Source organism: Humulus lupulus, chromosome 3 (genome assembly GCF_963169125.1).
Source record: "Humulus lupulus chromosome 3, drHumLupu1.1, whole genome shotgun sequence".
Lineage (NCBI taxonomy): Eukaryota > Viridiplantae > Streptophyta > Magnoliopsida > Rosales > Cannabaceae > Humulus > Humulus lupulus.
Window position 1 is genome coordinate 62,226,556 of NC_084795.1, and position 23,419 is coordinate 62,249,974.

At 34.3% G+C, this 23,419-nt stretch overlaps 1 long non-coding RNA gene and 1 pseudogene across 1 annotated transcript; one reads left to right on the forward strand and one right to left on the reverse strand.

The window, feature by feature from the left end:
- Positions 1 to 2,203: 2,203 nt before the first annotated feature.
- LOC133821160 (uncharacterized) lies at positions 2,204 to 4,965 on the reverse strand. Its single transcript, XR_009887348.1, has 3 exons — positions 4,893 to 4,965; positions 3,097 to 3,137; positions 2,204 to 2,384 (listed from the first exon to the last, which is right to left on the reverse strand). It is a non-coding gene; the product is annotated as an uncharacterized LOC133821160 (long non-coding RNA).
- Positions 4,966 to 6,031: 1,066 nt separating this feature from the next.
- LOC133824236 (casein kinase 1-like protein 11) lies at positions 6,032 to 9,835 on the forward strand (annotated as a pseudogene).
- The last annotated feature ends 13,584 nt before the right edge of the window (positions 9,836 to 23,419 follow it).

Below are 23,419 nucleotides of genomic sequence, written 5' to 3' on the forward strand. Positions count from 1 at the left end.
TTTTAAATCCACCATGAGAAAAGAAGAACACCAACAAACCACCACTACAAGAATTTTAGCATAATATAACACCTAAAAATCACAATTTTCAAAAAACGCTATGGTTAAATATGAAAAATTAGGCGCGCTCTTGTTACAGTAAATTTTAAAGCCCGCCACTAGCTTTTCCATCTCCCCCTCTAATATTCTATTAGCCCTAAAGTATCTCTCTCTCTCTCTCTCTCTCTCTCTCTCTCTCTCTTGTATCTTCTTCTTCACAGATCAACCCTAATCGCGTTCCCCTCTCTGTCTCTTTTTCTCTCCCTCTAAAAATAGCAAACACACACTCTAATCTCTTGCCTTCTCTCAATCTCTCGTTCATCCCACTCACAATGACTCTCTCTAGTTTGGAACCATCGTTCACCGACCTCTCTCTCTCATTCTCTTTCAAATGTGGATGCTAAGGATCAATGATGAAGGGTCCCAGGAAAGGGCTTTGGGACGATGATGAAAAGACGCAATAAGGGGTGAAGCAGATGCTCCCCAAAGTGCTTTGACCCTTTCTTCTCCCTAGCGCGAACTAGAGGCCTTTCCTCCATGGGCGATGGGCAACCGAGTCTGTCCATTATGTGAAGTAAGGTAACTTTAACCCATTTTTTTAATTTATGATATATGAAGTATGATTTATATGTAAACTAAGGTAACTGAGCCTGTTAATTTTGATTTTTTTTTTTTTGGTGTTGATTTATGTATTTGAAAGTTTAAAATCCTAAACCTCAAACATTTAATGGTCCGAATTTTCTCAAATTTTTATATTTTTTTCTTGCCATTATATATGTAACACTCGATCATGGTCTTTGATGGTTTTTTTTCAGTTTATTTTAATATTGATTGTGTTCATGTTGCCATTTACGGACCAAAAGCAAATCGTTGAAGCAAACCACGACCACACCCTTGCTGAAGCCTCCCTCACGTAGCTGAAGCACACCACGACCACACCCGTGTTGAAGTCGTTGGGTCTCTCGTCCCTCGCCCTCTGTTTATCTCTCCTGCTGGCTATGAGCAAGAACAGAAGACCTCTGTTTATCTCTGTGAGAGGTATAGTTTGTGTTTTTTTTCTTCAAATTTCAATATCAAGAAAACATTTTGAATATTATCAGTATATATATATATATATGTATGTGTGTGTGTGTGTGCTTGTGTTAGAATTATTTCTAAAATCCTGACTTTCATATGTATAGGCTCGTTTGTCTCTCATTTTTTAGATTGAGCGTAATTTTCTCAGAGCTTGTGTTTGTGAGAACTAGTTTTGTCAGAGAGAAAGGTGTTGAAAAACTCAATCTTCGAGTTGTAATTTTTGAGTATGTACTATTGCTTTGTGTGACTGGAACCAAGTAATTTTAGTTGTGTTTCTTCTCTTAATTTCTCAGTTATTTTTCATTTCTGCTTTCATGCTACTTCTTTTGTGTTAAATCTAAGTGTTTTAAATCATGGATTTGGAGTAGTTAATCCTCAGTGTGCCTTAGAGTTTGGTTGTTTGGGCCTATGGGAAATTTGTCATGTTCTGTATGTCATTATCTTTTGTGGCATTTTTGGCTTGTTGGTCTTATTTCTTCTATGACAGACTTTGTATTGTTATATTTTCTTATTTTGATGAATATATTTGGATACTGCCTTGGAATTTTTTCAGCATATGATTATCTTATTTCTATTTGGTTGGAGGTCTATAAATAAGAGTCACCTTTTCATTTTGTATTTCTATTTGGTTGTGATTATGTTGGTTTTTGTGAGTGTTGAAGAACATGTTTGAAGGGTTCCCTTTCTTATTTCATTTCTGTGCACAGTAGCTATTTGTTTAGTTGATTTTCCTTAGTTTGAATGCCTCCATGCACAACTAATATGAAGGGTTAAGTAAGGTATATACTTATTCAAACTACTGGATAGATTGAGATTCTGGACTCATTGGAATTAATTCACCCAAAGTAAATGGAACTTTTAGGTAAATTAAGAGTGATTTTAAAATAAATTAATTAACCATATAACTATTGAGTATTTGTAAAGAACACCCTAGACTAATACTTACAAAATATTCGCATAACATAGCTTATAAAAGAATACCATCCATTATTAAAGTCTCAAGGGGACTTATTTAAAATCATGCAAGTTGGCGCCATAAGTTTAAAATAAAACATAGGTTTTTATGCAAAGTTCAAAGAAAAACCAATTAAGTTAAATAACAGAGTCCCACTGATAATTTAGGAAAAAGTCCCTTAAAACAAAACATAATTTAAATGGCGTTCTACGTTGATCGTTTTATCGTCCATAGGATTGCCCCACGCCATACACCCCATGATGAAGAACTCCTCACGTCACCACGCGTGCCATAGAGAAATCCTATTTGCTACCTGGAAGGAAAGTAAGGGGGTGAGCTAAAAGCCCAGTAAGGAAGTACAAGCAAATAAGCAAGTAAGAAAAACAACAAACAACCAAACACTAGCGTTCATCTAAAACATCATGGTCTATCATAACATAATCGTAACATTTCATCATATCATAACATAAATGTGACATATCAACATATCATAACATAAATGTGACATATCAACATATCATAACATAAATGTGACATATCAACATATCATAACATAAATGTGACATATCATCATATCATAACATAAATGTGACATATCAAAATATCATAACATAAATGTGACATATCAACATATCATAACATAAATGTGACATATCAACATATCATAACATAAATGTGACATATCATCATATCACATTCATACAGCATACATGATGAGCATGGAACGCTAGTTGTCCATGTCACCCTATGAGGTAAACAGGAGATCACTGGTCCTTGAATAACCTCGGCGCGTCCGCCCTAGGAGTCACGTCTCAATGTCCTTAGTAACTCGTTCGATGTATCTGACATCGAAATCTGTTTGATGTATCTAACATCGCATTCTGTTTGATGTATCTAACATCCATACACATATCACATTCAACAGATCATCATATTAAGGCATTCATAATTTCATAACAGTTCATTCATATAACAGCCTTACCATTCATAGCATAAAATCATAAAAATCTATCTAACTTCCTTACCTCAGGTCCAAGCTAAGAATTTCACAATCTTTTCAACGAGCCTATATCATAATCAAAATAACGTTTCTTAGGTTCATAAAATTACTATTTTTCCCTTCCATGCAACTCATGTGTGCATGGGCTCATGAATACAGTTACACTAAAACATGCAATTATCGCCAAAAGAATAATGTCCGTTCTACCCATTTTACTAACATGATTGCTTTATAAAAATTACATAGTTGAATAATAATCATGATTTTGGACGTAAAAGTTGATTTGCATGTAACATGCATACGTGGGAACGTTGCGTAATAAAGACGTTTTCAAAAACGATAACTCTACATTTCTTGCTTCTATTGTTTGAAAATCAATGGCCATATTACATGCTTTATTTTTCTTAAAATTTCTAAGTTGATTAAATTTCTCAAAAACTTTATTTTATTTTATAAATTTATTTTATTTTAGCTCAAAATAAAATATGTGACATTTTCATTAAATAAATATTAATTTACCAAGAATTAACCAACAAGCTTGGATTTAATTAAAATACCTATTTTAACATGTTTCTTTAGAAAAATATATTTTATTATTGTGTTACAAAAATGATGTGAAAAATATATTTTAAGTGTGGAAAAATACATTTTGATTTAATTTATTTAAGACTTAGTTTTTAAGTAGTAAAAACTCATATGTGACAATTTAATAACAATTGTTAACCTTTTTAAAACAAACTTTCAGCCACTATTTATTGTATTCAAAAATCACAAATAAATAGAGTCTAAATATTTTTCTCAATCAAAATAAAGAAAAATCATTATTTATCAAAATATGCATTTCATACCATTAAAATATCATTTTTCAATATTACCATAACTTAGGAAAAATAATTTATTCCAAAAATTAATCAAATTCATTTTTAGTGAAGCTTACTTCACATTTTATTACAAAATTCCAGCAACCATTTTTTTATCATTAAAATCACCATATTCAATTTTATAAACTCATATTTTCTCAAAATTCTATAAAAATTCTGTAGGATATTAATTGAGTAAAATATCATAACATGAGACTTAAAATCCTCTTTTAATTTCATAAAAATTAACATATTCATCAAGAACATTATTTATGCATGCAACTCATCTTTTTATCAACTTTTACCCAATTATTTGAAAAAAGAAACAGCAAGCTTAATTCTTTGTAAAACTCAACTTTTGTCTCAAAAATTACATAAAATCATTCATGCCTAAAATCTCATTATGCTCTTATAATATGCATGATTCTACTAACATAATCACATGAATCCTTTTAAAATCATTTGTTGCAATTCTATGAAAACCAACAAAACATTAACAATAAAAATAGCATATAGTAAATTTATAAGCACCATATTCACATATGCCTTATATTAACCTAGCATATTTCTATCATCATTTTCATGCATCTTATAATTTAATCATTCAAAATATAACATGCATCTAACAAGATTTCATGATCAAAATATCAAGATTACCACTTATTCTCTTACCCATATATCATAGATCCTAAAACATGGATCAAACATATTGTAAATCACACAACATATCAAGAACACCCTTGGGTGTACCTAGGCCGAAATCACCTTACAAGTGTTCATAGATTATAACAATTTTTATGCATAGCAAAATCAACATCACAACCCTTAAACACAAATCATGCCCTCACAAAAATCCAAATCCTATACATCAATCCTACCCAAAATCAATCATTAGCACCATTAGCAAAACCTCATATACAACCCACCAAAAACAATATAAGGCTAAGGAAAAGACCATTACCTCTCTTGATTGTAGAATCAAGAACACAAAAGATCAATACCACAAACTCCACACCCTTGTTCAAGCTCTAGGGTTTTTATGGGAAAGCCACCATGAGGAGAAGGAAAGAATCCAAACACACACAAAACATAACACAAATCAATATCATATTATCAAATAAAGAGATTAAACAAAGAGAAAACAAGAAGACATACTCTAGGGGGTTCCTCTTCACTTTCTTCTTCCTTCTTCCTTTCTTTCTTTCTTCCTCTCTCTCTCTCTCTCTCTCTACACGCCACTCTCTTTCTCTCTCTCTCTAGGTCACGGCAGCCACACACACACACACAAGAGCAATGGCTCTTCTCTCCTTTCTTAGCCCCTTTATCACAAATCCTCTCATAAAGTCTCCCCAAACAATATTAAGGTAAGTTTCCATTTCTCTCTTATTTTCTTTGATTTCTCTTTATTTCAAAAAGATACAAAGGAGTAAAAATATGATCATGCCTATCCCCAAATGATTATGGTCTTCAATTTTTTTATTTTTACCATCTTAAGGAAATTATTCCTTTCACACTAGGTCACACGCCCAACTCCTTATTTCCCTTTTCTTTTCTTTTTTTTTTTATAAATAAATTACTCAATTAAATCTAAAATAAGGAAACCTAAAATGTGTAGAAAATCTACACATGTGCACCATGCTACCATGCACTAACACACACTAAATTACTAGGGTGCATTACTATCTATCATGCACCTTAGTGCATTCCACCATAGCTCACATAAATACCTCATTTGTCACACTTAAATAAAATGTAACACTAATAGTAAGATAACATGTTACACAATTAATCACTTATTAAATTAATTAACCAAAACATTTCTAACAATTAAATAAAATAACAAACAATCAAATAAAACAAATAAACAATTAAATAAAATAACAACACTTAAATAAAACAATTCATCACACTTAACATTTAAATCAAATAAAGCACAAAATTTAAATAATCTAAAAAAAAAATATTTGGTGCACTACAGTATTCTCTTGACGACAACACTTAGTCAATACCTTACTATTTTTATTTGTTAGTGTCTTTAGTTCTGTTAGTATTACTGTTAATATAGACTCTTCCTGTAACTAATTGTAGCTAGTCTCTACAATGGTTAGAATTGCTTGTGTTGGTATTTTTGTAGTTACCTCTCCTTTAGTCCTTTTTGCTGTATTTTTTTGTATGAAGTTAGGATTGTACAAATTTGATTTATGCATGTTGTATTATCTGATTTTATTAAGCTTTTGTTATAAGTGTGAACTGAAGCTCTACTCTCTTAAAGTTAAATTATTATTATTTGCATATCTTTTTTTTACAATTGTATTTCATTTGCATGTTTTAGGTTCTTGATCACAGAAGTGAAAAGACATTTAAATTTTTCATGTTTAGTAAATTTGTTCTTCTATTTTATTAGTTATCTTTTTGCCTGAAATACTATGTTTTGCACACTACCTTTATGTATTTTTTTGTAATGATGAAATGGAGATCATTGGCACTTGTCTAATTGAGGATACAACCAAATTGGATTGTGAGATTTTGGCCATTTGATAATTGAAAATTTGCTTCCATATGCAAGCAATTTATGAAATTATTGAAACCTGCTGTTCTTATTTGATAATGACCAAGTGCTTAGCTCCAATTATTCAACATGGTATGTACTCAACTAGTTTTTTATTTTGTTTCTTAGTCATTGAGTTAATATAATATATGGCTTCAGTTTATTCTTGTTTCTTGCCTAACCTTTTATTTTCTTGAGTTCTTTGATTCCTTCCAGCTTTTCCTCTATTCTGAAGTTGTTTTTGAACTAAGAGAGATGAGTAGGTATTCAGCAACTTTATTTTATAATTTAATTTATATTAATAACAAGGAGGGAAAGAATCCATTGAGCGTTTCTGTGGCTAGCTAGTAACTTCCCCACCACTGCTGGATTAGCTTCCTCTGCTGCTGCTTTAGCTTGTTTTGGTAATATAAAAATTTTAAGTCTTTCTTCTTTTCATACAGATGTAGTGTTGTTTTAACCGTTTTTCTTCTAAAGTATAGTTAAAAGAACCATAGTTTTGATTGTGTTTTCTAAAGTGCTAAAGTACCATTAACTTGATTTAAAATGTATGTTAAAGTGATCTTTGATTTATTTTTAATCATTATGCAACAAATTTTCATTACATGACTGGTTATGTTTTATTATTTGACATAATTTTATGTTTTCTTGCATACTGGTTATTTATATTTTCAGCTTTGTAACATGTTTGTTTTTTGTTGCTAGAACTTTTATAAATAAACCTTATATTTTCACATTATGGTTGTGTCAAGATCCTTTAAGTGGGCTTTAATTTGTTGGTTTTGCTTAAATATTATTTCTTTGGTTTGTGCCATTGCTTTTGTTTTTAATAATTTCTTTTGCTGCAGTTGATGAAGGTAAGCCCTTTCCCCTTTAGTTCAGGTTTATTCTTGTTAATATTTGTATTGGTGTGCGATTTTTCTCCAACTGTTTTGTATGCTAAAAAATTAAATTGAATAGAATGGTTTAGACTTTAATAACTTTCTGGGTTGTTTATGAGTTCTAGTAGATCTATTTTTTTTGGAAAAATCAATAGACCTCGTGCTTTCAATATTCCATTTGGACTTTTGATACATCTGGAAACTACTTTTGATACATTTGTTGTGTTGTTGTTGGTCTTTAATATTATTTTTTTTCAGTTTGCTAGCTACTTTCCCAACTTCTGGCCTTTGTGTTTTAAACTTTAGTTGTTATTTAACTTTTGTGAGTTATAGTTTCTAAGAACAGAATTTCATATAAAGATAAACTAGGATAGTTGGAACCTTGGCTCTTGTGTTATAACACCTTAAATTTGAATTCATATTTTCATTGATTGTGATATTGGACACTAAACTTCCTAAACTTATGAACCTTTATGAATTGGAGTAGGGACGGCTTTATCCTTTTATGAGTCGCTTTCGTTAAGTTCACCTGACCTTGGTTATGCTATCTATCAAAGCTAGAATAATTAATTCACAGTTTGATGTTGGGACAGCCTAACACTCTATTTTTTAATTTTATTTTTAATCTTTATTTCAGGTATATATCATAGACTATGGTCTTGCAAAAAAGTATAGGGATCTTCAGACGCACAAGCACATTCCATACAGGTAACAGATATTTGAGAAATATTATGGTCTTAAGTAAAGTGGAAGGTGTTTATATCATGTGTAATGATTATCACTGTGTTGAGTTTTAACTTATAAATGTTAATATTAAATAACAAGTTTTTAGATTGGTTTGGGCAAACATTAGGGTGATACTTATGTGTTTCTCATTATCAATTTTGTGTTCTTTGATCCAAATTCGCTTCAACCTTCAAATTTCTGCTCATTATGTTAATTTATTGCTTCAGGGAAAACAAGAATCTCACAGGAACAACTTGTTATGCAAGTGTTAACACTCACCTTGGAGTTGGTGAGCCATTTATAATTCATAATTAGAGAATATGTTATTTGTTTCTCCCTCTAATGCTTGAGACTTTTGGGCTTTATCTAATTGTGAATGTAATCTTTATGCAGAGCAAAGTAGAAGAGATGATTTGGAGTCTCTTGGTTATGTGCTTATGTATTTTTTGAGGGCAAGGTTGGATACTTATGTGATATGCTGAAATCCATTTTCCTTTGTTTCATTGCTTTGTTTCACCATATTATTTACTTATTTTATTTTCTTTACTAGTCTTCCCTGGCAGGGATTAAAAGCAGGTACGAAAAAATAGAAATACGACAAGATCAGTGAAAAGAAGATGCTTACTCCCATAGAGGTATGATCTTAAGCTCTTGCAAGTAGTGTAGGGTGAAGTTAGCATTTATAACTCTCATATGAGAATATGGTATTATTAGCTCATTATAGATGGTTGGTGGTGAATTTTTCAGCTCATTTAAATTGATACCATGTACTGTTATTTTTTAAAGTAAAGGCATGGGAGATACTGATATGCCTACTAATTTGGCAGGTTCTTTGTAAATCATATCCATCAGAATTTACATCGTACTTCCATTATTTTTGGTCATTACGGTTTGAAGACAAACCAGACTACTCATATCTGAAGAGGCTTTTTCAAGACTTATTTATTCAAGAAGGTTAATCATTAAAAGATTCTTGAGGCTTCAATTTCAAAGTGTTTGTCACCATTATGTTAGTGATGCATTGGACTTTTAAGATGATGGATCTTTTGAGAGTTAATCTTATCTGAGTGAGAATTTATTTTTTTCAGGGTATCACTTCGATTATGTATTTGATTGGACTATACTGAAATATCCACAAATTGGATCCAGTTCAAGAGCTCGGGTGTGTACATTATTTATTACATCTGCAATACACTTGCAAAATTACCGATTGGAACTTGCATCCATGCATTCTGTATACTCTCTCTTATCCATGTTTATTCTGTTTTCCCCCTTTTGTAGCAACCAAGTGGAAAACCGGTTCTAAATCCTAGGCCAGCTGCAGAGAGAATAGAGAGACCTTCAGGTTTGTTCTTTTTTTTTCTTGGAAACATCCAACCTCGCTGCCCTATTAGACATTGTTTGCACGTGTTTAGAAGCTCTATTATGTGGTCAGGGAATTTTTGAGCCTTTTTCTCCATATTTAATGTTGAAGTTAAACTAATTGCTCATTGTTTTATGTTGGAATGTTCCATTAGTGGGACAGGAGATTCGAGAAAGATTATTTGGTGCAGCTGAGGCTTTTGCGAGAAGGAATAACTTTGGGCATGGTTTGCATGGAAACCATTCCAGACACAGAACTTTAGATGATGCACCAACTTCAAAAGATGTGGTAAGTGTTTTGCAAGCACTGCAATGAGATTTTACAGATTTGATTTATGCAGATTTTAAGATGTCTTAGGCATGTCTAATATCTGAAGGGACACATTTTCATATCCAAATTAGAGTAGCCATAACCATTTAAAATCATTATCTTCTCTTCCAATCTTATTGATGCATAATAGAACATGTCATTATCTGCTATACCAAGGGTTACTTACTTATCTCATTATCTGCTTATTGAAGGCTTTTTTCATTATTTACAAGCTGTTTTTTGTCAACAAAATGTAGAGAGATATTTTTCAATACCAATATCATTTGACTTGCCACAAAAGTCACAGCCTCTTTCTACACAAATAAAACTAATAAGTGAGGTTTTCCTATATGAATTCTTATCTACAAAGTGGTTGTACATTATGAAATATGACTATAGTACTGCCAAGTATTTTGCTAAGGCAACAGAGTTTGTTTTTTAGAAAGAGCCAAAAGATGAGATTTGTAACTTTATTTCAGCAACTGCTTAAGTCAACCAAAGAAAGAATGTTTGATACTTGGGAATTCGAGGACTTGGGATGGTAGTGATCTCAAGTTTATGTGTATTTCTTAGCTAAGTGTAAAGAATCTATGCTTATTTGGATGAGCATCTTGTCAAGTCTCTTTCCTTTTCTATTAAATACCATGTTGTTAAATGCTTTTAATTTTTCTCATTCTTAGAAATACATTTATCTTTTACTTCTATCGTTGTGCTTAGTTTATGCTTTGTACTCTTTTGTTGTATTGTATATATATATATATATTTATATGTTTGGTTGGTGTATCATTTGCATTTTCATTTCATAATCATAAAGTGTTTGAGCTAACTTTTCTAATGAATATTTTACCAAGCATAAATCTTCAATCTTTCATGCCTATGTGCTGTAGTTAGTGTAATTGCATGGCCAGCTTAGTTAGTGTAATTATTGTAATTGCATGGCCAGCTTAGTTAGTGTAATTAGTGTAATTGCACGACCAACTTATAAAGTCGTAATGAGGTTATTAACTTTCTTTATTTTCGTACTCTCTTAGTTTACTATTAACTCTAAGTTTAAGCATTAATTATTTAAACTCTTGTGTAGCTAAGCAAATCAACCTCACAACAAAGACAAGTGCACAATGAAATGGATGAATTGGAGGGTGGAGCAAGCTTCATGGTTTACTTTTTGTGTATCTTGTTATGTTTCTGTTTTTTACTTTTGAAGTAAAAGATGTGCAAGACTATAGAATTTTATTATGTATGCTTTCAAACTCAAGTTAGAACTAAGAACTTTTGAAGTGGACAGTGTCATGGTTTGAAGTAGTTCATCTTCAAATGTAAAAATACTCATGGTTTATCATATATATTGAATATTTTAGATTTTTTGATCTATTTAATATTACACTTGTGATCAATTGTGATTTTTTTTTATCAAAATACAATAATAAAAAACTTTTTACAACAATTAAAAATGCATACTACAAAAAAAAACAAAATGTTATTACTGGGAGAATTTACAATAATTATGGTTGTTTTGTATAATATATTATAATTGGGACAAAAAGTTATGATTTATATAATAGAATGAACTAAAAACGTTATAAAATGATCAAATATAACAATTTTCATAATAGTTGGAAAGTGTTATGCATAAAGTATAAGATTAAACTTCAAATTTATAACCAAATACTCTAACTAAATGTTATTATTTGAATATTATAGCAACTAAAAATGTGTTATTGAATAGTTTAAGATAACATTGAACATAACATTTGAATACTGTTATAGAAAAGACAGGACTTTTAATAACAGGGGTTATGTTAGCGTTTTCAGAAGCGTTATCAATACTCCCGGTTAACAGTTTTGAAGTGTTATGAATACTGTTTTTTCTTGTAGTGCACAACCATAACTTATCAAAATTCAAGAAAGAAAAAGAAGAGAGGATTTTAAAACCACAAATACAAAAGATACATACCCTAGTATTGAATCCTTCCTTCTCTTCTTCTTCTCCTCCTTCTTTTCTTTCTTCTTCTCCTTCTCTCTCTATCATGCCACTCTCTCTCTCTCGCTTCCTCTCTCTAGCACACGGCAGCCAACATGAGCATAATGCTCTCTATTTCATTCTTCCCTTTTTATTCTAAAGTGGCCCCAAATAACCCAATGCATAAAATGGTAAGTTTCCTATTTTTTATTTATTTTCTTTTAATTTTCATTTATTTGTTTTTTTATCATAATTGGTAGAAGATAAAAGATGATCACTTCCTTTCCCAAAATAGTCATTGTCTTCTAATTTTAATTTATTTGACCAAGAAAATAAATGGAATAAAACCATTTCCTTTCCCACTACACACACACGTCCAAGCCTTGTTTCCTCTTCCTTTTATTTATTTTTTTCTAATAATTCCAATAAATCCAATAAAAGGCAACTTCAAAGTGTGTACAAAATTCTACACATGTGCACCATGCTACCATGCACTTGCACACACTAAATCGCTAGGGTGCATCACTACCTACCATGCACCTTAGTGCATTCAACCAAAACTCAAATAATCACATTTTAAAATAAAATAAGTAAATATCATTTAACAAATAATTTCACAAAAATTCTACCAAACAATTCTAACAATTAATTTAAACAAACAAACAATTAAATAAACTAAACAAACATTTAAATAAAATAATTCACAAAACTTAACAATTAAATAAAATAAAACACAAAAATTTTAATAACTAAAAAAAAAAATTTGTGCACTACAAAAGATAAGGAAATTAGATTCGAGCTCGAGGGCTTCTGCTCATTCTCCCGCTGAACCCTCGGGATCGGGGAATGAAGCCAAGGACGAGAATTTTCATAACCCATCTGATGGAGGTAAAGTAGACCTTGATATGTCTAAATGGTCCCTTACCCTCCTTGAGCGAGAACCCAATGTTTTAATTTCCTTTAAAAACCTCGAGTATAATTTTATGACCAGGTCAAGAGTAGATTTTAAGGTACATAAGAATGATAGTTGGCTCGTAAAATCCAAAAAAATGTATAACATTAATGAGGTATGGGAAGGTATAGAGCTATAATATAGCTCGAATGAGTGGAGATATTTCTCTTAATTTTTCCCCACTTTCAGAGGCAACGAACCCAGTTCAAATACTATCGAAATTTCCTCAGAGTGTTGGGAATTGTGCCCTGAAAGCATATGTAGTAGACATTGTTTTAAGAAATAAATAAATAAATTGAATTTGTTGTGCATATATTTTATGGACTATATTATTCTGTGATAATATTATGTAAATATCAAAAAAATTCCTAAGTTTATATATGTGATCTCAAACACGTATTGGTACAAGAGGATTGTGTTTGAGATAAATGAACTTGAATAGTTCGCGGCAAAATAAAGTTATGGAATCTTTAGATTAATTACTGCAAGTACGGTCCACTAGTATTATGAATACATGTGATCTAGATCTGGATCACTAGTGTAGTAGGACACTTTAGTGGAGGTACTTTATATATTAGAGAATATATATAACTGGACCAGATATGTTTATTGATACTTAGTTAAATACCGTTTCGAAGTATTAAGTAAATATATCAACTGATGATCATATACAAATAGATCTTAATCCTGAAGTTACTATGAACTCCTATTTATGTTATATAATTTCTTTGATTCACTCATTAGGGTATGTCAGAATGATCAGACTAGAAAATTTTGTTTTGGGAACTCATTAATGTAAATGGCTAGGGACATAGTATACAGATATGGAATCTAAACCTTCTCGTAAGAGATTGAATGATGGTTCTCTTAAGGGTTGACTTTTGGGACTGAAAGGTTATTGAGCTCAAATTCATAATTTAGTTATGAATTAACCTTCACTAGTAAAGTCAATGGTACTTAAGGAAACAAGATATAATTAAAAGGGTAAAACAGTAATTTTATTCCCGACTAATTATGAATTATTATTAGAGGGTTAATTTGTATGTAATGATTATATCAATGGACACTTTATTTTATGAAGTACTCAGTAAATGAAATGTCTATAATTACAAAAGTGCAGTCTCATATTTATAGTGGAATAATCATGAGATTAATAAATTAAGATTATTTAATTAAAGATTTTAATTAATAATCTCAAATTTATTGGAGCTTGGAATTATAGGTCCATAGGTCCTCACAGCGGCTCAATCAACATTATTCAAGGCAAGTGTTTATATAAAGGGAAAAATTGTTAAAAGACATATTTAAGAAGAAATTTGTTCTTCAGGCCAAATATGCAATTATATGACAATAGTGATTAATTAATTCATTACAAATTAGTTGTAATTAACAAAATTAATTAATTATAATTTTTGAAATTATAATAAATTAAATATTTGATTTTGAAATTTATATTAGTTTTAATTAATTAGTAGAATTAATTAAATATCTTTATTTGAGTGGGAGATAATAATCTGATAAGTTCAAATTGGATTTGAATTTAAAATATTGATATTTATTCAAATAATTAATTATATTTGATAATTAGTTAAAAAGATATTTAATTTAAATTTGAATTAATTATGAGGTTGTTAGATTTTTATCTGACAATGTAGTTTGAATAAATAATTAAATAGAAATAGAAAAATCAAATATCCCTAAAATATAGGGTGGTACACGACCACACACAATCCATGGATTGTGTGTGGCGTGTACTGCATAATTTTTAGGGATAGATTTTTCAATTTTATTTAATTAATCAATTAATGGATAATTCAAAAATTAGTTTTTGGATATTTTCATTAATAAGATAATTAATTAATTAAAAGATAAATTGTAAATTAGTTACAGATTTATTTTTTAAATTTAAATATTTTCTATTTAAGTTAGACTTATCAGAAAATATTCAAGACAGTCATTCGCTCTATGAAAAAGAACGATACTTTTCAACCTCTCTCTGAAAAGAAACAGAACCAATTTCAGGCATTATTCTCTTGATCTCATGTGTTGAGTACATCAAGTAGAATCAGAAATTAACCATCATTTATTCTCTAAGTGCCCACACACTTCTAGAGGTGTAGAGAACGTTGTGGACGATCTTGGTGTGAATACCCGAGAGAAACTTGGATAGGAAGTTCGTTCAAATTACGAAAAGATAGCAAGGACACTTGATAGGCATCGGAAGGTATGTTTTCTATTTTCTTGCTTATGATTAATGTATGTATGTTAATGGATCCACATATTTAAAGGTAGTTTAAATATGTTACAAAATTTTTTATGTACACTGGGCCAACCCACCACCATTTCGCTGTGTATTTGGAAACTCATTCCTAACACAGAGGACATAGAAATTTCTTGGACCTCAAGTTCTAACTAAGGCAAACCCTCCAGTTAGGCTTCTTTTTTAATATTGTACTTACTTTTCAACTAACTGTAAATAAATATTGATAATTTTCTTTCCATTTAAAGGTGAGATGGATTCAAATCTTGACAACATCCTCGGGATGCCCCCCAAGGTTCGGGGCGAAAAGCGAGGCCGAGTATCCTCGAAGAAGGATGCTCCAAGTCCTCCTTTTAAGTTTAGTAAGATCTCTGAGGGTCCTTCTATGGCCGTCTTGGAGGTTCCTTCTTCTGCTCCAAAGATAAAGACTCCTCCGCCACCTACAAAGTTGAAGACTCCACCAGCTCCCCTTCCCTCAGCCGGACTCCTACTGAGGATAAAGGAAAAAATGTTGTTGGCCTCGATATAACAAGGCCAGTTGGCGCTCCCGCTCCCACCATGTCTCGAAAATTCTCAGTCTCGACTCACAATCGGGAATTTTTCTTAGACAATGAGGTTAGTGCCTTAGGAGCCGACCTGAGCTATAAACTACTTTCCTAAGCAGGCCAGTTTTTAGTAATCTAGAAGCTCCTATTTGGAGGTTTTTGAGAGGTAACGACACCAACGCCTAATTCAACCAGAGCCTTGAGCTTGGGTTTTCGGTAAGATTTTTTTCATACTCAAATATACCATTTTCTTGCCTTGTTTTCTATCTAACTCTTTTTTTACTTTAGGCATTCCTTGGGTTCGTACGCCAATGGTCCCTTTTATCAACAAAGGTGACCACCAATGTGAGGCTTGCCTTCGACACCAAGGCAGCTTAGATCAGGGCCGAGTATGCCTTGAAAGAGGCTAACGACAAGATCGCCTCTTCCAAAGCCGAGGCCAGTCGTCTGTAGATCAATTTAGACATATTCAAGGTCGAGATTGATACGAAGACTACTGACTTCGATGCTACCAAGACCGAGCTTGATATGAAAATTGCCGAGATCGAATGCCTTCAGGCTCTGATAGTCAAACTCGAGGAGGAGAAGAAGTCCACATACGATGTTCTCAAAGAAGAAAAGGCTCATCTTCTGGAGGAGTTCAAGGCAAAGAAGGAGTGGTCTACGGACATGGCCATGTATAGCATATGGTCCCTGAACCTGCAGAATAACACCTCCTTTTTTATGGAAAAAGAGGAGGCCTTCTTAGAAAAATGGTGAGCTTGATTGGCATAGGAGGAAGTGGGTGAGGTGACCGCAGTTGAGGATGGGGGTGAAGCAGAGAAGGGTGAGGATGCCGAGTTTACCCCTGCACTAAAGGAGTAGTTAATTTTATGTCCTTGTTACAAGGGTTGTGTCCCTTATTATTTCTTGACATGTATTTAACTAAATTCTTTTCGGTTCAGACAATTTATAGCTCGAATTAGCAGGCTATTTCATTATCCTTTATTTGTTTAGTTATTTTTCTAACTTTTAAAGTAGTTTGACACTTAATTCTTAGTCTCAAAATTTTTATGCGTGATGTCTACTGTACTTTTTCCATCATGTTACGCACCATGTTTACTTGTCGAAGCATTTTGCACATTTATTATGTGGCTTTTGACTTACTTGTATATTCATACAAATAGATTTGGAGCTTATCTCAATTTTCTGTAAATCATACATGGTTTATTCGTTTGCTCTTGGTTCGATCTCGTTTTAATCTAGGTCGATTTCTACTTGCACCATGTATCTTCTTTTTTACAAATACTTGATGGTGTGTAGAGATATTTTCCTAGTTGTGTCTTGTGTAGTAATGATTCCTTATCCTTAACCATGATGATCATTTCGTAGTTTTGAGGTTGAAATCATATGTTGTGAAAAACGTTTTTGGACTAGGCAATGATCGAGTTCGTGCTTGACTAGGCAATGGATCGAGATCGTGCTTGGTTTGTTATCCTTGCATTAGTTACTTTTATTTTATTATATTTTTTCGAGCATGTGGTATCATCATCGTATACCACATATGCCCCCTTAAAATCCCATGATTGTAAAATCTTAGATTATTGAATACTCGAGAGCAAGCAAAAAATAAAAAATGAAAATAATGAAAATAATAGAAATAATATTATTTTATTGATAAAAGGCCTCGTTAAAACCTTCAAGAGCAAACCCGGTGGGAAAATATCAAGAAGGAAAAAGAGTGCCTGTGGGAAAATAGAAGCTTGGTTACAACTAAATAAACATCGTTCAATAATTTATTGATAATATGGTCATAGATGTTCAATGTTCCAAGCTCGTGGGACCGATTCTCCATTTAGTCAAGCTAGTTTATAGACTCCAAGTTGAATGATGGATTCAATTCGGTATGGTCCCCCCTAATTAGGCCTGAGCATGCCTGCTGATGTATCTCGTGTGGCAAAAAATACTCTTATGACCACCAAGTCTCCCAATTTAAAGCTTCTATCTTGAACCCTCTTGTTAAAGTATCTTATAGTGCGTTGCTGATACACGACATTCTTAAGCTAAGCTTGATGTCGCTTTTCCTCTATAATATCTAACAATTCTTCGAGCTGGGATTGGTTTGAGTCTTGTGCATATGCCTCGTGTCTTAGTCTTGGAACCTTGACCTTGATTGGCAACATGGCCCTCAATCGTAAGCTAAGGAGAAGGGTGTGTGTCCATTCGAAGTTTGAGTTTTCGTTCGATAAGCCCATAACACTTGTGGAAATTCTTCTGCCACCTTCCCTTTGCCTCATCGATTCGTTTCTTTATCGAACTCTTTAGGGTCTTGTTTACAGCTTTGACCTGACTATTTGTCTGTGGATGATACTGAGGAGAAGCTTTTTATTATCATTTTTCTTTCACAGAACTGAGTGAACAGTTCACTATCAAACTGGGTCTCGTTATCCAAAACTATCTTCCTTGGTACCCCATATCGACATATTATGTTTCTTACCATGAAATCAAGGACTTTTCTCGAAGTGATAGTGGCTAGAGGTTCGGCCTTAGTCCATTTGGTGAAATAGTCCACTGCCACAACTACATACTTAACTCCACCTTTTCTCATTGGTAATGATCCTATGAGGTCTATCCCCAATAATGTGATAGGCCATGGGGAGCTCATATGGTGAGCTCGGTTGGTAAAGCTAGTGGTATCGATGCAAACTATTGACACTTGTCGCAACATTTTACATACTCGAACACATCCGCATTTTGGAGAGGCTATGCCCCCCATCGTGATCCCCGCATAACCCTTCATGAATTTCTTCAAGGATTCTTTTTGCTTCAGGCAGAGTTACACATCGCAATAAAGGCATGGAATATCCTCTTCAATACAGATTTCCTTCCAAGATAGTGTATCTTGGTATTTGATACATCGACTTTTGAGCTTTATCCCAGTCATCTGGGAGATTGTTGATTTGGAGATAGCCGATTATAGGTGTCATCCATTTTGGTTGTGCATCAATCATGTCAACCTCGTTGGCTTCTAGCTCGATGATACTTGGTGGTGGTAAAACTCTATTGGGACTACATTGAGTGTGTCGGCCTCCCTGATTGTTGCAAGTCAAGCCAAGGAATCTACATTTGAATTTCGTTCTCTTGGGACTTGTTTGATTGTACAAAATTCGAATTGGTCAAATGTTGTTTTTACCTTATCCAGGTATGTCACCATTTTCATTCCTTGAGCTTGGTACTCTCCTAAAACTTGGTTTACCAGAAGTTGCAAATTACCATAACAATGTATCACTTTAGCTTTTAACTCAGTAGGCAGTCGGAGTCTAGCTAGTAGTGATTTATATTTAGCCTTGTTATTGGATGCATTGAATCTAAATCTCAACGCTGAATGAAATCTATGTTCTGATGGGGTGATCAGTATAATACCTGCCCCCGATCCATTCTCATTGGAGGATCCATCGACGTAAAGTCTCCACAGCTACCGAGTTAAGGTTATGACTTACTAGTTGGATAGTCTTGCGTATTCTACTATGAAATCGAACAGCGCCTATCCATTTATAGTTTTCTTCAGGTGGTATGTAATTTTGAATTGCCCAAGCTTAACTGCCCACTTTAATAGTCGATCAGATGCCCTGGGTTTCGACAATATTTTCCTCAATGGCTAATCAGTTAACACATGTATTGGGTGCGCCTGGAAGTAAGGCCGCAACTTTTGAGATGAGTGCACTAGGCATAGCGCGAGCTTCTCCATAACGAGGTACCGAGACTCGGGTCCTAAGAGTCGTTTACTGATATAGTAAACTGGCTTTTGTACCTCTTTATCCTCCGGAACTAGTGCCACACTGATGGCTTGCTTAGTTGTAGCGAGGTATAAGTACATTATTTCTCCCAGCACTGGTTTAGACAAGATAGGTGGTTTAGCAAGGTACTTTTTAAAGCTTGAAAGGCCAGCTCACACTCCTCCATCCACTGAAATTTATTGCCCTTTCTTAAGAGGGTAAACACTTATCGGTGGACTTTGAGATGAACATGTTTTGAGAGGCCATATGCTTAGTCAAACTCTGAACATCTTTATGCTTTTGAGGTGAACGCATTTCAATTATAGCCTTAATCTTTTCTGGATTTGCTTCAATTCCTTGAGCATTCACTATGAACCCTAAAAAACTTACCGATGATACCCCGAATTAGCATTTTTGTGGGTAAAGTTTCATGTTATACTTTCGAAGTATAGTAAAACACTCGATGAGGTCATTGACATGGTTATTACTATGTTTGGATTTTACCAGCATATCATCCACGTATACTTCCATGTTATTCCCAATTTGCTCAGCGAACATCTGGTTTACCAACCTCTGATATGTAGCTCCCGCATTTTTTAGGCCGAATTACATTACATTGTATCAATAAAGCCCTTTATCCATCATAAAGCTTGTTTAATGCATGGCTTAATATGTTGGGATCAATCCCGACCATATCCAAATGAGACCATGCAAAAACATCTTGATTCTCCCTCTAGAAGCGTATTAATTGGTATATCACTTCCTTTGTGATATTTTTCCCCATCTTTACCACTTTGGTGGCATCCTTGTTATCGAGTTGGATGTCTTTGAGCTCCTCTATTGGGTCGATATCTGCCCGATCTTCCCCCACTCTAAGATCGATCTCATCTTCTACTTCAAAAATCCTTCCTTCAATTTCCCTTATTATTATTAGTGTTTGGGCACTAGATTGACTTTTTCCCCTCATAGAAATACTATATCATTCTCGGGATGCCAACTGATCTCCCTTTAGTGCCCAATTCCACTAGATGTTGGGAATTTTAATGCTAAGTGCCTTACCGATGTCACTGCCCCCAGCCCAATCAAAGTTGGTTTCTTGAGCAAGACATTGTAGGCAAAAGAAGTGTCTACTACTCTGAATTCAAACATTCTTGTAACTGAGATTGGGTATTCGCTTAAGGTTACCAGAAGTTTGATTGCTCCGGTACTGGCTATCTCTTCTCCCAAAAATAAGTAAAGGGTTGTCACACATGCCTTTAGGTCTCGTACGGAAAGGCCCATTTTTTCTAATGTCGCTTTGTAAAGGATATTCACCAAGCTCTCGTTATCGATCAATACACGGTAGGCTCTTTTGTTAGCGAGCCGCATGGCTATGACCAATGGGGCATTGTGGGTAAATTGTACATGTGAAGCATATTCTTCTGTAAATGTTATAGGTTGGGATTCAACTCTCTTTTGTTTTGGAGCTCGAGATTCCGGTACATGGGGAGATTTTTCATTAGTCTTCAGCTCCCAAACATATCTCTTTTGGGCATTTCTAGTCATTCCAGCAATGTAAGGTCCCCCATATATGGTTATCACATCTTCTCCATCTATTGGAGGGGGTCGATTTCTTCCCTGGCAGGTGGAGTCGCAGCTTGAGCTCGCTGTGACGGCTGAGCCAGGGCTACCCTCTGATCTAGCTAGGCTTGCCCAATGTTGTTTCTATTTCAGACGTATTGTTAAGTTAACCCCTCGAGATCAATCCTTCAATATCATCCTTTAATGGCATGCATTCCTTAGTTAGGTGACCAATGACCCTGTGTAATCAGAAGTATTTTCTTTGATCTCGCTTAGTGCGTTGGTTGCGCATCGCTTCAGGTCATCGAAATGGGACTCGTGTTTCATTGGCTACATATATGTTTTCTTGAGTATCATTTAACTCGGTGTATACAGTGTAGATAGAGACATATTTATCTCATTTTTTCTTCTTACTCCCTTCAGTCTCGGGAACACTACCTTCATTCTTCTTTCTCTTGGAAGAGTTATCGTTTGAAGGATAATTCATGGCTAGTGCTGCCAAGGTTGTCGCAGAGTTGATGTTTGTCGTTGTAGTTATTAGGGCAAGAGGTGTTAACTATAGCACCGATCTGACCTCCTCTACATTGATAAACCTTTGTGCTCGAAGAGTAAAATCAGTGATACTCCGCACTAGTTTTCTTTGTAAGTCGTCCAAAGGGAGCTCACTGGTAATATTCCAGCTTGAACAACCATTAAGTATTTGTTGTCATTGACATCTTAAGCCCTTGCTGCCTCAATGTTGAATATAGCCAAATAATTTTTCAGTGATTCGCCTAGATGTTGCTTTATGTTTGCCAAAGAGGATGCTTCGGGTTTAACGCTTTTTGTAGCCCATAACTGCTTCTTGAAATCTTTCGATAACTGTTCCCATGATTAGATTGAGTGTCATTGGAACTTATCAAACCAGCTCTTTTCCACCCCTGACAATTTTGTTGGGAAAAGCATGCACCTAAGCTCGAGGCCAATATTACTGGCTCTCATGACGGTGTTAAATGTGCTCATATGACTGCTCGAGTCCGTATTTCCATCATATGGCACTATGTGTGGTATCTTAAACTCTTGGGGAAAAGGTGTGCTCGAAATATGAGGAGCAAAAGGCTCGAGTTCCTCATCCGATTTGTTCGCTTTTTCTTTATCCTTCCATCTCGGAAAAGCCTGAATTGTTCGTCGAGTTGTATTATCTTGTCTTGAACCTGGTCTATCACGAACGGAGCTTGTACTATTAGGGGCTGGTTATTGTTCATAGGAACTCCAAGTCCTTGTTGTAGTATTGGGTTATAGTTATTCCCATACACAGGCTGTAAGGGCTCCCTTTAGGCGTTTAAGTGTACCCTTAGATCCTGGTTCTAGGGGTTGTATTGCCCCCGGTTCTGATTCAAGTGATCTTGGAAATCTAGATTATGATTAGAATAATCCTCATAATACCTAGGCTTGGTGTTGTAGATACTCACTGGCCTACTATAATCTTGACTGTCACTCCGGAAGCTAACAGTCCTTTGCTAGCGTGGGGCCTAGTTTCGAGGTGGATTGCCCACATGTTCCCTGATTCTATAGCATATGACCTTGAAACATAACATCCAGACAGCTGGGGTTGTCTTTGGCTTCCCCCTGCGAGGGCTTCACGACCATCTTTATGCTTGGGCCCAGCTCGATGGTTCCCGCTCGGGTAGACAGCTGGGGTTGTCTTTGGCTTCCCCCTGCGGGGGCTTCACGACCATCTTTACGCTTGGGCCCAGCTCGATGGTTCCCGCTCAGGTATCACTCCTAACACTTTGGGCTGGCCTTTGTGGAGCTCCCCAGTCAGTTCGTGGTCTACCAGGGGCCTGTGGCGGTATCGTCTGAATGGGTGATGGATGTCTAATAGGAAATGGAGGATGCCTGATTGGAGATGGAGGTGGCCTCTCATTGTCTGTGGTTGGCCTCATTATTCTAGGTTATCATTCTGGGCTGCTTGTGGAGCAGCTCCATTATTCCCAATAGTGATCATAACCTCTCTTGGCTAGTAGGTTTGCAAAGGGTTTCGAGATGATACCTCAAACTGGTTGATTCCAGTACTCACTCCAGCTCTTGTTACTTGACTTTGTTGGACTCTTTATTCGGCTACCCTTGCCACAGTACTACCTCAAGGGCATCCCCTAGTTTGTCGTGGGGGTGCCTGTAATTCTGCTACCTTCCTCATCACCTCCTCATTTAGTCACGTGGCTTCAGCTAGACTCTCTCCCAGCCTCCGGTTCTCTAACTCCACCATTGGCACATATCTCTCGGGATTATAGTAATTGTTAGAGATATTTGTATTGTCTCAATGGAAAATAATAAATACTATTACAACTTTATGAAAAAAAATACAAAGACACAATGATTGATTAAATAAATTACAACTCAATACTCAAAATACAAATAAATATAGAAAAGAAATAGATGAAGAGAATGATAAGGACTACAACTCTAAAACAAAAGATACAAATAAATATGTAAAGATAAAATAGAAGAATAGAAGATAAAAGCAATGGTAGAAGAAATAACAAGAACAAAAGTAAAACACTCTCACTCACACAACCAAAGTGAAGAGCATTGGGGATCACCAACTTGAACAAGGTTTAAAACATTTGCCCAAAAGTTTATTTCCCCT